The sequence below is a fragment of the Cervus elaphus genome, chromosome 3, assembly GCF_910594005.1.
Source record: "Cervus elaphus chromosome 3, mCerEla1.1, whole genome shotgun sequence".
Classification (NCBI taxonomy): Eukaryota; Metazoa; Chordata; class Mammalia; order Artiodactyla; family Cervidae; genus Cervus; species Cervus elaphus.
Genome location: NC_057817.1, coordinates 32,601,858 through 32,616,608, shown reverse-complemented (window position 1 = coordinate 32,616,608; position 14,751 = coordinate 32,601,858). Strand labels below are relative to the sequence as shown.

The 14,751-nt window shown below is 40.2% G+C and overlaps 1 protein-coding gene across 7 annotated transcripts in view; it reads left to right on the top strand.

Moving 5' to 3' along the window:
* Positions 1-14,751, top strand: part of PCED1B (PC-esterase domain containing 1B) — a 180,091-nt gene that overhangs the window by 110,284 nt on the left and 55,056 nt on the right. For 4 of the 7 annotated variants that reach the window (XR_006337559.1, XM_043886138.1, XM_043886109.1 and 1 more), the window contains exons 4-5: positions 1,179-1,317; positions 14,332-14,502. The exons of 1 other annotated variant lie outside the window; for it this stretch is intronic. The gene's annotated coding sequence lies outside the window, so the exon portion shown is untranslated. The remainder of the gene's footprint in view (positions 1-1,178; positions 1,318-14,331; positions 14,503-14,751) is intronic. 2 more of the 7 variants (XM_043886146.1, XM_043886155.1) reach the window with 2 other exon arrangements.

Here is a 14,751-nt window from a genome sequence, read left to right as displayed (position 1 = left end):
AGTGTGCAAATTCTGCTTTCCTTAGAAATGGAAAGGAACTTGAGACATTTCTTAGATAGTTTCAAGACCAAACTGCTTGTGAGAGTTAAGGACTTCCTTTTCTCACTGTGTACCAGAAGAGTTGGCACCTAGAGGTGAGAGTGGCAGAGTGTTGCAGATGTGAACATCATATGGAAACCCAGCATCCACACTTAACATGTGGGACATAAGCGGTAGCCACGCTGTCCCACTGTGGTGCTGGAGTGGGCTGGGGAGGAAGGGATTTGGGGTGAAAGCGAAAAGAAGTGCAAAACGAACATTGGAAGCATATTCATATTACATGTTCTCCCTAAAAAGAGACTTATTGCTGGTAAAATGGACTTTTTCTAGACCTGGTTATACAATCACTGGATTTTAGGTCCCAGATTCATGTTACTTCTCATTGCAAAATGCCTCCATTTGCATTTCTGCCATTTAATAGGTCATGGTGAAGTTTGTCTCCGAGTTCACTCACAGAAGATGTAAGGAGAGTCTCCACTTATCTTAGGACTTCACTCTACTATTCTTTTTCATTTCTTCTTACATTTTGATCATTCTTCTCCTCTTCTTCCACTTTATTTTTCACATCATTGGCTTCCTACCTGAGTCAGGAAGCAACCTTACGAGGCTGCCTGAGCAGAAGAGCATATGCTGTCTTCAGACTTTTAGAGATGGGCTGCCACTACTCCATGGGGTGCCTTTGTGTGAACCCCTAGTGGCTCCGGACAGACCGATTTCAGGACCAACTCTATTGTTAGGACCATCTCTTGTGCCATGAACAGCCTGCCTAACCGGAAGGTGCAACCCTGTTCAGAAAACAAGAGTCCATAATCTTGCCTAAATAAACCACCATTAGAGTGACCACTATTCTCATGATGAAAATACTCTTCTTTAAAGTCCTCTCAAGGGATGAATAAACTGGGACACATTTATTTCTTCAGTTTTCAGTAGTTTACAGGTCCTTAAGCACAATTCAAGGCTACATGGTGGCTTTCTGCTGCTAGTAGCATCAAATCCAAACAGGCTGATCTAATTTGCTAGACCATCTCTTCTTTTTAGTGCTACATTGTCATCCCACATTTTGTCTTCATTTCAGCAACCACTTAATGACCATGGACTATGAATCAAACTCTTGAATCCCATCTTTTGTTTCTCTCCAGCTTGGCATTTTCCCATCAACTAGCTCCACGACAAAATAAGCCGCCTTGAAATTTCCAAACAGAAAGCTCTGGAGATGTCTGGCAAGCCCTGGGCATAACTTTCTGCTGCTGCAGACCTGGAATCCACAGAAGCGATCTCGTGAGTCAGCTCCTCCAGCCCTAGCCTGGCCCTTCTTTTGGTCACCCTCCACCTCCTCCCCACAAACCCACATGCCTGCTTCAATACAGTACACTCCTAATCGTGCTTGAAGTGTACAAACAGCACACTTGAAGTACACTAGTTCAATGTCATTTGAGGAACTCTCTCGGTATAAACTCCACACAGAAAAACAATGATGAGACTTTATTCCCACAGTATTGTATGATTTAGAAAACACTCAGAGGCATTAGCTCTCTATACAGACATCTAGTCTTTGCCTCAATGCAGAGATTCTCAGCCTTGGTTGAATGTAGCATCACCTGGGAGTTTTCATAAAGTGCGGAGACCTGAGCTCCCTGCCCGGGGGAGAAGGAAGCAGAATCTCTGAGGGTGGAGGCTGGGTGCAGGTTTGTTTGTCCGTATCAGGTGATCCTAATGAAAACCACTGCCTGCCTTTCTCTTTGCTTTAGGGCTGACTCAGAATCATCCAGATACTATACAGAATTCCCAGCACAGCACTGGCAAAGACATGATTCTTTTTTCTCCATACATCCTCATTACTCCTGCCCAATACACCACCAGTTGACTTTGTCTCCAACCTACCCCATATGACCATGGAATATCTATCCGTTATTATAGAATTAGTTGTTTCCTCATTGCCTATAGATCTGGTTTACTTAAAATGATAACTGTCTCAAAGATGGAAGCTATCTTTCTATCCTTTGCCTCTTTCCATAGTCCTGGCAAAGAGCTTCTGAACCACAATAGACAGTAAATGGGTGTTGATTACAAGTAGAACCTATTCTTCTGGCTTTAATTTTCCTTTGATATGAAAATCAAACAGGCTTGAGAGAATGAGGTTAGAAGATTGAAATGAGAAAAATATGTAGACTGGGAAAAAAGAAAACAAAAGCAAAACCAAAGATGTCCAGTACAAGAAAAAGTGAATTTATATGTACTGCAGGCTGATTGCCTGTCAAAGTGGGCAATCCTTTTATATATGAGCTTATTCAAGTGTTACATGATTTCTTTCAGAACTTCCCTTTGGGAACAGTTGCCAAAGTCTCCATGTTACAGCACTCTCTTTAGAATCTCCAGGAGAAAAAGCAGGATGGATGAGTCTAGAACTCTACTTTTATTTTGAGCATAAAACTGTGACCTGGTCTCTAGTCTAGTCTCTGCTGTTAACTAGCTGTGACCTTGATATATCATTGAGTTCATCAGAGATGCTGACTCCCAGAGTTCTCCATAGCCATAATGTTAATAAAAAACAGCCAACATTGATGGAGTGCTTGCTATGTACCAGGCCCTGTAGTGAGCATTCTTCAGGAATTAGTTCACTTAGCCCTCATAATCACTCCTTGGGATGGTTGCTATTATCTCTAATGAGGAAACTGAGGCGATTAATTTGTTCAAGGTCACAAGGGAAATACATTTTGGTTGAATATATTCATTCAAGCCTCATTCAAATACCCAATCCCCTGTCACCACATCTGCATGCAGTGCGTGCCTGATTCTGGGCTCCTTGAACACTCTATGGACACTGATATTTTAGCACTTATCACTTGCCCCCCTGTAGTGTGTTGATTGCTTTTGCATGTCTCTTCCAGCACACTGGACTTTGAATTCAGGATTTGGCAATTAATATGACACTCAATATATGTGTCAAGTTAATGGTATGATCTCATTTAGTTCTCATAACAACTTTGTAAGTAGAATTATTCCTTTTTTTTACAGATAAAGGCTGAGAGAGGTTAAGTAATTGGCTCAAGTTCACACAGAACTAGTCAGGTTTTGACTCCAAGCATCAGATTGTTCCCTACTCTGTGCTGGCATCCTTGTTCACTCAGTTGTCTGAGACCATCCAGAAACCAGTGTTAAATTAACTCTACAGAGAAACCATTAAGACAGGTGGCACCAATGCCAGTGGTTGCCTATGTAAGCAAACCCAAATCAAAGTCTGGAAATGCCTTGTGGTTATGAAATCAAGACCTAAGGACAACCAACCACAAGGAGCCAATGAGGCTTCAATCTATAGCCAACCAATAATTTATTGCTTTGCTTCCACCTTCCTTCTCTAAAGTCTTTTCTGGAGCCCCTGTTGGTGGAGGTCTCAACAGCTTCTGGCCTGGTGCTGCTCCGTTCTGATTTCTGCTCAAAGAAGCTAAGAAATTTTAATATGCCTCAGTCTATCTTTTAACACCAAGGATCCATTCTCTACAGCACTTCCCTGCTTGTGATCCTTGCCTATCCCTTACTCCCCTCCTGTAACTGTTCAGTCCATCTCCTTATCCCCATTCCCTCCATCGTCACCTCCTTCACTCATCTCGATTACTGCAATGGATAGTATAGATTTGGAATTTTGGCTTATCTCCAAAAACAAAAAATATTAAAAATTATGGGTGACTTTTCTAAATTGCAAGCATTTGTTATAATCTCCCTTAGAGACAAAGACATACTTCCATGCACTCAGCCTTGTGGAGCTTAAATCATGGTTCACTGAGAAGTTAGAATTGTGTTTTCACCTTGTAACATAAATTTTGGTGTGAGGATCAGCACACTTCTGTAGTCCTATAAGTCATATGAGGCAACTGGATAGTTTCCAAGATTCTACCCTTGTTTATTGATTTCATTTACCACTCCATTTCAGAGTTTGCCATTGGGGACCCAGTTCTGATCACTGCACTTGCCTTCCTGAGTTGTTTTTAACTCATTTCATTGCTCATTTTCTCTGGGGCTGTGGCCTAGATTGCTCTAAACTGCATTCCTGGTTTCCTGCCTTCCTACCTTGACCTTGACTATCACATGCTTCTGATATGCTCTGGCTGTGATCTGTCACAGGTAGGGATACTTGGTCACGTTAAAGACCTCCCTGTAGTTCTGGCTGCTGGCCCTTTGCTGCCAGCATCCTTTAGAAAACTTCCTCCCATGCCCCTGAAACAGATCTGTCTCCCAACTGCCTGCCTCATCTCAAGGGTGGCCCTCTTTACAAGTACTGGAACTTGCTTAGACCCATAAATGTCCCTTTGATATCTACTTATTGCAAACACAAGAGAAACTTCTTCAGAGCAAAGGAAGTCAGTCATTTTGGCAGTCTGCTCAGATCGTTTCAACAATAAAGCTTCTCTGAATATTAAGGTTTCCTGCTCTTCTGGGAAGAAAGTACTCGTTAATATCGTCAGATGACCTGCCAAAAAGAAAGGTCACTCTGGTAGGAGTTCCATGTGCTATTAAAAGATCGGATGTTCCTTAGATGGGAAAGCAGTGACATATGGCTAGGGTTTTAATGAGACAGGGAAAGGTAAGATGTGGCAAAACTTGATAGTATATGAAATTGTTCTCTTCAAAAATAACACTGTGCATTCTGTTTTGTAATTCCGTTTAAAGTTATTGTCTTCATTTGAGTATTATGAATTATTTATTAGCATTATGTATTTAACTTGTCAAGTGAAGATGTATTCTTGAATGAGAGAAAAAAAAAAAACTTTAAAAAATCTTTTTGAAACAGAGTTATGTCTGAAGGGGGCTTCCCTCATAGCTCAGTTGGTAAAGAATCCACCTCCCATGCAGGAAACCCCAGTTCGATTCCTGGGTTGCGAAGATCCACCGAGAAGGGATAGGCTACCCACTCCAGTATTCTTGTGTTTCCCTGGTGGCTCAGCTGGTAAAGAATCCACTTGCAATGTGGGAGACCTGGGTTCAATCCTGGGTTGGGAAGATCTCCTGGAGAAGGGAAAGGCTACCCACTCCAGTATTCTGGCCTGGAAAATTCTATGGACTGTATAGTCCGTGGGGTCACAAAGAGTTGGACATGACTGAGCAACTTTCACTTTCTTTTCACTATGTCTCAAGGGAGAAAATGGAGATCATGAGAAAGTGAAATAATCTCTCTCCATATTCATTACGTTTATCTTCAGCTCCATCAAAATATTAATGGCTGTAAGGCTATTCCCTTCTTCCTCCTCTGATTGTTCTTCTAAATTCATTTAGAAAATAGCATCTCCCCAAAACTAGAGTTGTCTGTTCTACTCTCTCCGTTTTCCACTTCCTCACCTTTCATTCACTTTTCTTGTGCAGTTAAATATTCATTTTTCACTTTATTATGTCCATGCAAATAGCATCCACAACTTATTGTTGTGTGTACTCTGACCATTCTTGTTTTTTTTAATCATTTGCTTTTTTCCTATAGTAATTGCCTTTAAAAAATTTTTACTTGTTTTATTTGTCTCAATTTATCTCACACCTTCCAATATTCTATCAATCCCACTAGATCAAACTACATAATGTATCAATTCCAGTTCCAAAACAAATGAATTCTTTAAAATTTTTAAGAGCTGTGACATATAGCTCTATGCTATAAAGTTGGGAAATCTTGACGTTTTAAAAGCAGAGTGGTTATGAGTGTTCTTTTAAAAAATATGTATACCATTAAAAATATAGATAGATCATACCATCCTCAACTGGCAGGACTTCTCTTGGAAGCAGTAAAGCTTAGGAGCTGAGTTTCTGGTATTAGGAGCTTCCCAGATGACTCTGTCGTAAAGAATCCACCTGCCAGTGCAGGAGATACAAGTTCGATCCCTAGATCAGGAAGATCCCCTGGAGAGGGAAATGGCAACCCACTCCAGTATTCTTGCCTGGGAAATCCCATGGACAGAGGACTCTGGCAGGCTGCAGTCCATGGGATCACAAAGAGTCAGACATGACTGAGCATACACACACACAAACACACATCTGGTATTAGAGTGTCTAGCTTCACATCCTGGCACTGCTCACCTGGAATTACATACTCACTGTTTTGTGCCTCAGTCTCCTCTTCCATAAAATGGAGATAACAGTACCTACCACAAGGATCCTTTGAAGTTTAACATAGATAATATAGGTAAATATATAATGCCTGATGCATAGTAAATACTTAGTGAATGTTAGGTATTACTTAGCACAACAGTGATAACAAAGAAACAATTTTTAAAATACTGAAAGACTTTATCTAAAGCTTATGCATGAAAAAATATGAACATAAAATTAAGAGGAAAATAACAAGCTGGGATAAAAACATTTGCAACGTGAATGAGTGAGCATAAGGTAAACACTTCATATATCATAGCCTTGGATAAAAGAGAAAAACAAACAAAGTACATACATTGTACAGCTTATAAAACAAATAAAGCTGGCTGTATGGGCACTTCCCTGGCAGTCCAGCAGTTAAGACCACACTTCCACTTGCAGGGAGCATGGGTTCAATCCCTGGTTGAAGAATTAAAATCCCACATGCCAGGTGGTACAACAAAAAAAGCAAAAACAACCCCCCAAAACTGGCTATATGAAAACATATCTGCTTTCACTTGTAATAAAAATTGCACATTAAAATAGAATGATATGCAATCAAAGGAAAGATACAAGCTGTTAATACCAGAAATGAAAGAAGGGCAATCACTACTGATCCCATGAACATTAAAAGAATAATAAAGGAATATTATTAACTCTATGCCCAAAAAAATATGATAACTTGGATGAAATGCACCATTTCTTTGAAAGACACAGTCTATGAAAACTCGTACCTAGGAGAAACAGACAGTCTGAATAGCCTATATCTATTGATATCTATGACCAACATAGACAGCATATTAAAAAGCGGAGACATTACTTTGCCAACAAAGGTCCGTCTAGTCAAGGCTATGGTTTTTCCAGTAGTCATGTTTGGATGTGAGAGTTGGACAATAAAGAAAGCTGAGCGCTGAAGAATTGATGCTTTTGCACTGTGGTGTTGGAGAAGACTCTTGAGAGTCCCTTGGACTGCAAGGAGATCCAACCAGTCCATCCTAAAGGAGATCAGTCCTGGGTGTTCATTGAAAGGACTGATGTTGAAGCTGAAACTCCAATACTTTGGCCACCTTATGCGAAGAGCTGACTCATTTGAAAAGACCCTGATGCTGGGAAAGATTGAGGGCAGGAGGAGAAGAGGATGACAGAGGATGAGATGATTGGATGGCATCACCGACTCAGTGGACATGAGTTTGGGTGGACTCTGGGAGTTGGTGATGGACAGGGAGGCCTGACGTGCTGCAGTCCATGGGGTTGCAGAGAGTCAGACATGACTGAGCGACTGAACTGAACTGAACTGATTGAGGAAATTGAATTAGTAATTAATGATATTCAAAAAGAGAGACTACCAGGCCCAGGTGGATTCACTGGTGAATTCTACCGTACATTTAAGGAAGAAATAATACCAATTCTCTACAATCTCTTCCAGAAATAGAAGCTGAGGGAAACTTCCTAACTCATTCTTTGAGTCCAGCATTACCCTAACAGGAAAACCACACAAAAACATTAAAGAAAACAATGTATCTCATAAGCATAGGTGTGAAAATTCTCAACAAAATATTAGCAAATCAAATCCAACAATGTATAAAAAGATACACACCACGATGAAGTAGGATTTATTCCAGGTACATGAGGCTCATTCAACATTTGAAAATCAATTAATGTAATTTGTCACATCAACAGGCTAAACGTTATAATATGATTATATCTGTAAATGTAGAAAACACATTTGAAAAAAATCCAAAACCCATTCACAATGGTTGGATTTGAAAGGTAAAACAAACACCATTCACATTAGCACCATTTACAAAAGAAAAGGAAAAAAAAAGAAATTCTTAAGGAAAAGTCTTTAAAAATAAATACAAGATCTGCCTGATGAAAATTACAAAATTCTAATGAAAGAAATAAAAGATCTATATAAATAGAGACATATTCCATGGATACAAGAGTGAATATTGTCAATATATCAGTTCTTTACAATTTGATCTATAGATGTAACTCAATCCTAATAAAAATACCAGCAAGTTATTTTGTGGCTAGTGACAAATTGATTCTAAAATTCATGTGGAGAACCTTAAGACCCAGAATAGCCAACACAATACTGAAGAAGAACAAATCTTGAAGACTGCCACTATCTAAATTTAATTCTTACTCTAGCTACAGTGATGTGGAATTGGCAAAAGAATTGGCAAAAATATATCAATGGCATGAAATAAATAGCTCAGAAATAGACCCCCACAAATCTAGTCAACTTATCCTTGACAAAGGAGCAAAGGCAATTCAGTGAACAATGGATAAGCTTTTCAACAAATGGCGCTGGAAAAACTGGACATCCACAGGAAAAGGGGAAAAAGAAGGAATTGATGCAGACCGCACACCTTTTAAAAAAATTAACTCAAAATGGGTCATAAGCCAAGGAGAAAATCTAGGTGATCTTATGCTTGACAATGATTTTCTAGATTCAGCACCAAAAGTGCAATCCATGAAAGAAAAATTAACTGGGACTTCATTACAATTAAAAACTTAGGGAGTGGGGGAAATGTATGCTCTTCAAAAGATACTCTTAAATGATTAAAAAGACAAGTCATAGACTAGGGGGAAATATTTACAAGACATGTATCTGATTAAGAACTTGTATCTAAAGGGTACAAATAATTCTCAAAACTCAACAATAAGAAAACAAACAACCTAACTTTAAAAATGGGCGAAAGATCTAACACCTTAAGAAAAAAGCTATAGATGGCAAATAAGTATATGAAAAGATCCTCAACATCATGTCAGTGAAAGTGAAGTCGCTCAGTCGTGTGTGACTCTTTACAACCCTATGGACTGTAGCCTGCAAGGCTCCTCCGTCCTTGGGATTCTCCAGGCAAGAATACTGGAGTGGGTTGCCATTTCTTTCTCCAGGGGATCTTCCTGACTCAGGGATCAAACCCAGGTCTCCTGTATTGCAGGCAGACTCTTTACTGTCTAAGCCACCAGGGAATATCATTTGTCATTAGGGAATGACAAACTAAAGCAAAAATGAGATACCTATTAGAATGACCAAAATCCAAAGTAATGACAATACCAAGTGCTGGAGAAGACCTTGAACTAGAGGAACTTTCATTGTTGGGTGGGAGTGCAAAATGGTCCAACCATTTCAGGGATAGTTTGGCAGTTTTTTGCAAAGCTAAACTTTTAGTTTTTTTAGTCTCACCACACAATCCATTATTTATATTCCTTGGTATTTACCCAAATGAGGTGAAAATTATGGCCACACAAAAACCTTCTTTTGAATATTTATAATAGCTCTGTCATAATTTCCAGAACTTGGAAGCAACCAAGATGTCTGTTAGTAGGTGGATGGATAGACAAACTGTGGTACATTTATAAAATGGAGTAATATTCAGCGATAAAATAAAATGAACTATCAAGCCACAAAGACATGGATGAACCTTAAATGCCTATTGGTAAGTGAAAGAAGCCTAATAATTAGAAAAGACTACCTACTGAATGACTACAACTATTAATATATGGCATTCTGGAAGATGCAAATTATAAAGCTAACAAAAAGACTAGTGATTGCTAAGGCTTCTGGGGGAGAGGAGGATGTGCTCTAGGTACAGCAGAGAGAATTTTTAGGACTATTCCATATGATACTGTAATGATGCATACATGATATGAAGATACATAATAATACATGACACCATGAAACATGATGGATGCAAATAAACATTTGTCCAAACCCATAGAATATACAACACAGAGTGAACCCTAAGGTAACGTAATGACTTTAGTCAAAACTCCCTGGTGGCTCAGATGGTAACGTGTTTACCTGCAATGTGGGAAACCTGGGTTCGATCCCTGGGTTGGGAAGATCCCCTGGAGAAGGAAATGGCAACCCACTCCAGTACTCTTGCCTAGAAAATTCCATGGATGGAGGGGCTTGATGGGCTACAGTCCATGGGGTGGCAAAGAGTTGGACATGACTGAGCGACTTCACTTTCTTTTTCTCTTTCTATAATTAAAATAATATATCAATATTGGTTCATCAGTTATAGCAAATGTTCCACACTGATGTGAAATTTAATAATAGGGGAATCTTTGGGGATAGGCGGAGTGTATATGAGAACTCTATACTTAATAGCCTATGAATATATTTTGATATATCATTATATATAATTAACATTTTTTCACCTATGACATTTCAAAATTATTTTTATATTGCATTATCCACTGAGGATGAAGTCTATTCTCTACTCAAGTCTAGAGTTATCTGTTTTTTAATTATATATGTATTTATACATATAGTGTTTGTGTGTGTGTATGTGTGGTTCTTTGAAACCTCTGTTTGCTTCTCAATGTCCTCTACAAAAAAATTCATATTCATTCCTATCCTTGTAGGACCTAGAGCTGTGCCTAGTCTGTAGGCACACTCACTATTTTCTAAATCACTGTTGCATGATATGTTGAATGTAGATGACTGTGAATGCCCTAAAATGTGCGATCATCTAGTTCATGCATATTTCTCCCTCTTATATACAATGCTACAAAGATAGGTGTTGCCAAATGCCTTGTTGACTTCAGGAAACAACATGCCTATAGCTTTCCCCTGCTGTTAGACCAATAACTCTAGTCCATCTCAGTTCAGCTTGTTAGAGAGTAGGTAGAAAAAATAATAAGGACAGTTAAACAGTAAAGGGCCCATGAGATGTAGATTAAAAGGCACAGCTATTCACTTAAATTCTACTTCCCCAGTGTTCTTAAAAACAAAGTATAGATTTGTTTGAAGTTACTTGGAAGGCTTTTTAAAGTCCTAGATAGTATGGTTATTAATACTACCCTAACAGTATTTTATTAGGGCTTTCCCAGTGGCTCAGAAGTAAAGAATCTGCCTGAAATGCAGGAGACACAGAAGATGCAGGTTCGATCTCTGGGTCGGGAAGATGGCAACCCATTCCAGTATTCTTGCCTGGAGAAGCCCATGGACAGAGGAGCCTGGTGGGCTAGAGTCCATGGGGTTGCAAAGAGTTGGACACAACTGACCACAAGCACATAACAGTATTTTATTACCATTATTATTCCTTGACAAAGAAAACAGATATTTTTAAGTTCATCTTTGAGTAAACTTGACCCTCTACCTGAAAACAGGCCACTGAGTTGTACCCAACTGTGAAGAAATATTAAAATCCATTTAGATCTACTACAATATCAGCATATTGGTATTATAAATATCTAATTATATATATATATATTTGTTTTAAGCACCACAGATAAAATAAAAACATGTAGAAGATTCTTATGTGGCAGTCAGACTTTGGGAATTTGATTTCTGTGAACTACAAAGACAAAGAAATGAGAATCCATTAAGAACTCTAAACTTAACAGAAGGGTTAAAATTTGTCATGACAGGGAATTGCTACCCAATAGCAGTATCTCACCTTCCATTCTTGGGTTGGTAGGACTCTGAAATGGTGCCAGAATTTGCCTATCTAGAAATTATTCTGCATTGCAAAAGTACACGAGTTATCAGGCTATGCCAGACTGGATGTTGCCTGGGAAACTGTCACTGGTTTCTGCTACAGCTGGAAGGGAAAGTAAAGTGTCTGTTTCTAAGGCAAGAATATTTCCAAAATTCTCTCTCTCTGGCCCTTTTATAGCTCCTGCAGTCCTCACTGTTCCTGTGTCTTCTACCTGCTGCTCCTGTTTGGTCTGATTCTATATTTTCTCAAATTTGACTCCCTCATTATCTAGACAGAAGTTATAAAAAAAAAAAAAAAAAGGATACTAGAGCCCTATTCTCTCATGAAGCAATCTGCTAGAGCAGAGTGGCTTCTGCCCTTTTAGATGATACCTGTGTTCTCCATGCCACAATCCCCACTATTCCCTAATGTCTCCAACACTGAAGCTACATATTAAGTTTTTACTTTGCCATTATACTTTCATTTCTGTTTTTTCCTTATGGTAGAGGGGTATTTCTCTGAGCCTATATATTTATCAGAAGTGGCAAATAAGAGATCTAAGAGGTTCAAGAATTTTTTTTTTTTTCAGTACAGTATAGTCACTTGGTATCCACAGGGGATTGATTTCAAGACCCCCAGAAGATACCAAGTCCATCATATAAAATGGCATAGTATTTGCATATAACCTATGCCCATCCTCTTATATACTTTAAATGCTCTGGATTATTTATAATACCTAACACAATGTAAATACTGTATAAATAGCTGCCAGCACATGGGCCATTCAAGTTTTACTTTTTGGAACTTTCAGGAATTTCTTTCTTTCTTATTTTTTTAATAATATTTTCTATTCTTAGTTGGTTGAATCCATGGGTGTAGATGGAACACATGAAACGAGAGGGCTGGCTATACAATTCTTAGAAGAAACAAAGACTATTCCCACATGTTTAGTATGCAAAATGGGTGTCCATCCAAAGAATAGGCCCTGCTCATTCATCCTCTTCCATCTCACATCTGATCCCTATAGCCACTGGAGCTTATACCTCTCAAGCATAGAAGTGCTCCTGGAGTATGTAGCAGGCTCTGGATTAGCCTGTCCTTACTTGCTGCCTAGTTTCCTTAATCCCCCAGAGCCTACAGACTGAGACAGGCAGGTCAGACGTTTAAAGGTAAAGGCTCTGAAGGCTCTAATTCTCTTCCTCATTTACTCGCCTCATTGTCTACAAATGAGCTAATTTCCACAGTCAAGCCATAACATTTCCTCCTAATTTAGCAGTAAATACTATATGTTGAATACTATATAGTGAATACTATCTATTGAATCTACAAAATACTGAGCCCCAGTTCAGTTACCTCCCTAATCATTTCACCTTCCTTGTAATTGAGGTTAGATGTAGATGGTTATGGGCTTCCCACGTGGCACTAGTGGTAAAGAACCCGCCTACCAATGCAGGAGACGTAAGAAATACAGGTTCGATCCCTGGGTCAGGAAGACCCCCTGGAGGAGGGCATGGCAACCCACTCCAGTATTCTTGCCTGGAGAATCCTATGGACAGAAGAGCATGCTTCTCTGAGCATGCACAGAGTCAGATACAACTGACTGTGACTGAGCACGGCACAGCATAGGTTGTTATAAAAAGCAATTCGTTTAGCCAATAGTGTTTTTTGGGGGAGGGGCACATTGTGTGGCATACAGACCTTAGTTCTATGACCAGGGATCGAACTCATGCCCCCTGAAGTAGAAGTGTGAAGTCTTAACCACTGGACCACCAGGGAAGTTTCCCTAGCCAATAGTTTTTTTTTTATGAAAATGAAGGAAAGGGAGATCAGAGAGGAGGGAGCAGACAGGAAGAGGAACAGAAACAGGTCTTAGTAAATGTGAACCATAATATGATCAATAGATGGCATAAGCCCTAGGGTGTTTTACTCTATATCTTCTCTCCTTGGTCATTCCGTTAGCCTCCTGGAGACAAGGCAAAACTGCATTTTCATGTTCTGCACTCTATATTAATTACTTTAAAAATCCTAGTTTTTTAAAGGACCTGGTATGTTGGAAAAGAAAGTGAAAAAACAGATTTGAGTGGAGTCATCATCCTTCCCCTCGGTGTCCCCAGATGCCAGCACTTTCCAGAGGACTAGCTAGCTTAGCAGTGTCTGCTCCCCTGTAACTAGATGTCTGTCCTAATGGCCAGGGACTTTGATAGATTCATCCTGAAGAACTGGAGCCAACTTCATTTGCATCCGGACAAAATGTCTCCCGGCTCAGGTCAGCAAGGACTTTGAATGGGATGCCAGCAAACAGAGAACCCAAAGCTCATGATGAAAAGGTGTAGACCGAGGTGACCCTGGTGCTCTCTGGCTGAGAACCTTCAGGGAAAAATCTCTTCAGGTCCTGAATGGTCTCCTGTGGTCCAAACACCAAGAAAAATGACTTAAAGCAGAAAGTGAGAGACTGAGGGCTAAATTAGTTTAGATCTTTGTCCCCAAATGTAAAAGAAATGATTAGGAAATCCTAGCGTTGGTCTGAGGAAGTGGGTGGGATTGGTTGAGATGAAGTGGGGAGCCGGCAGCCGGGCTCAACCCGGAGCACAGAAAAGGGTCGGGACTCTGTGTAATTAGCTCCACGAAAGAGGAAGCCCGAGCCAGCTCCCCAGCAGCCTGAGGCCACAGGGCCACGCTCTCCAGCTGGCTGAGGTGCTGCCCCCACCCAAGCCCGCTGACGGAAGTGCCGTCTCTCTCCTGATAGGAGGAGGATGACCCAGCAGATCGGCAAGTGGCCAAGAGGAGCTCCCCACTGCCTTCTTCTCCTCTTAGCACGCGTGACAGTGTGGTATGCCCCCTGACCTCTCTTCCTTCCTCCTCTGGAACTAAGCCATGACTGGACATGACAATAAGGAACTCGTCCTTGCCTGAACCTGTAAGTACGCATTCCTCGTCAGCAGACACAGCGCCAAGGTAAAGCTTACCTCAGGCTGGTGAGCTGGTCCCCCGCCATGAAGGATACACCACTGGTTCTTAAGGCATCCACCGAGAGAGTTTATTCAGACAAGACATCTGGGGGCGGGGGGCTTCCCACTTAAAGACATGATAAGCTCCTCATCTAGTTTTGTTTGACAGCCTCAGCAGACGACAGGCAAGATGTGCAGATTTTTCTTAGCCTACTTCC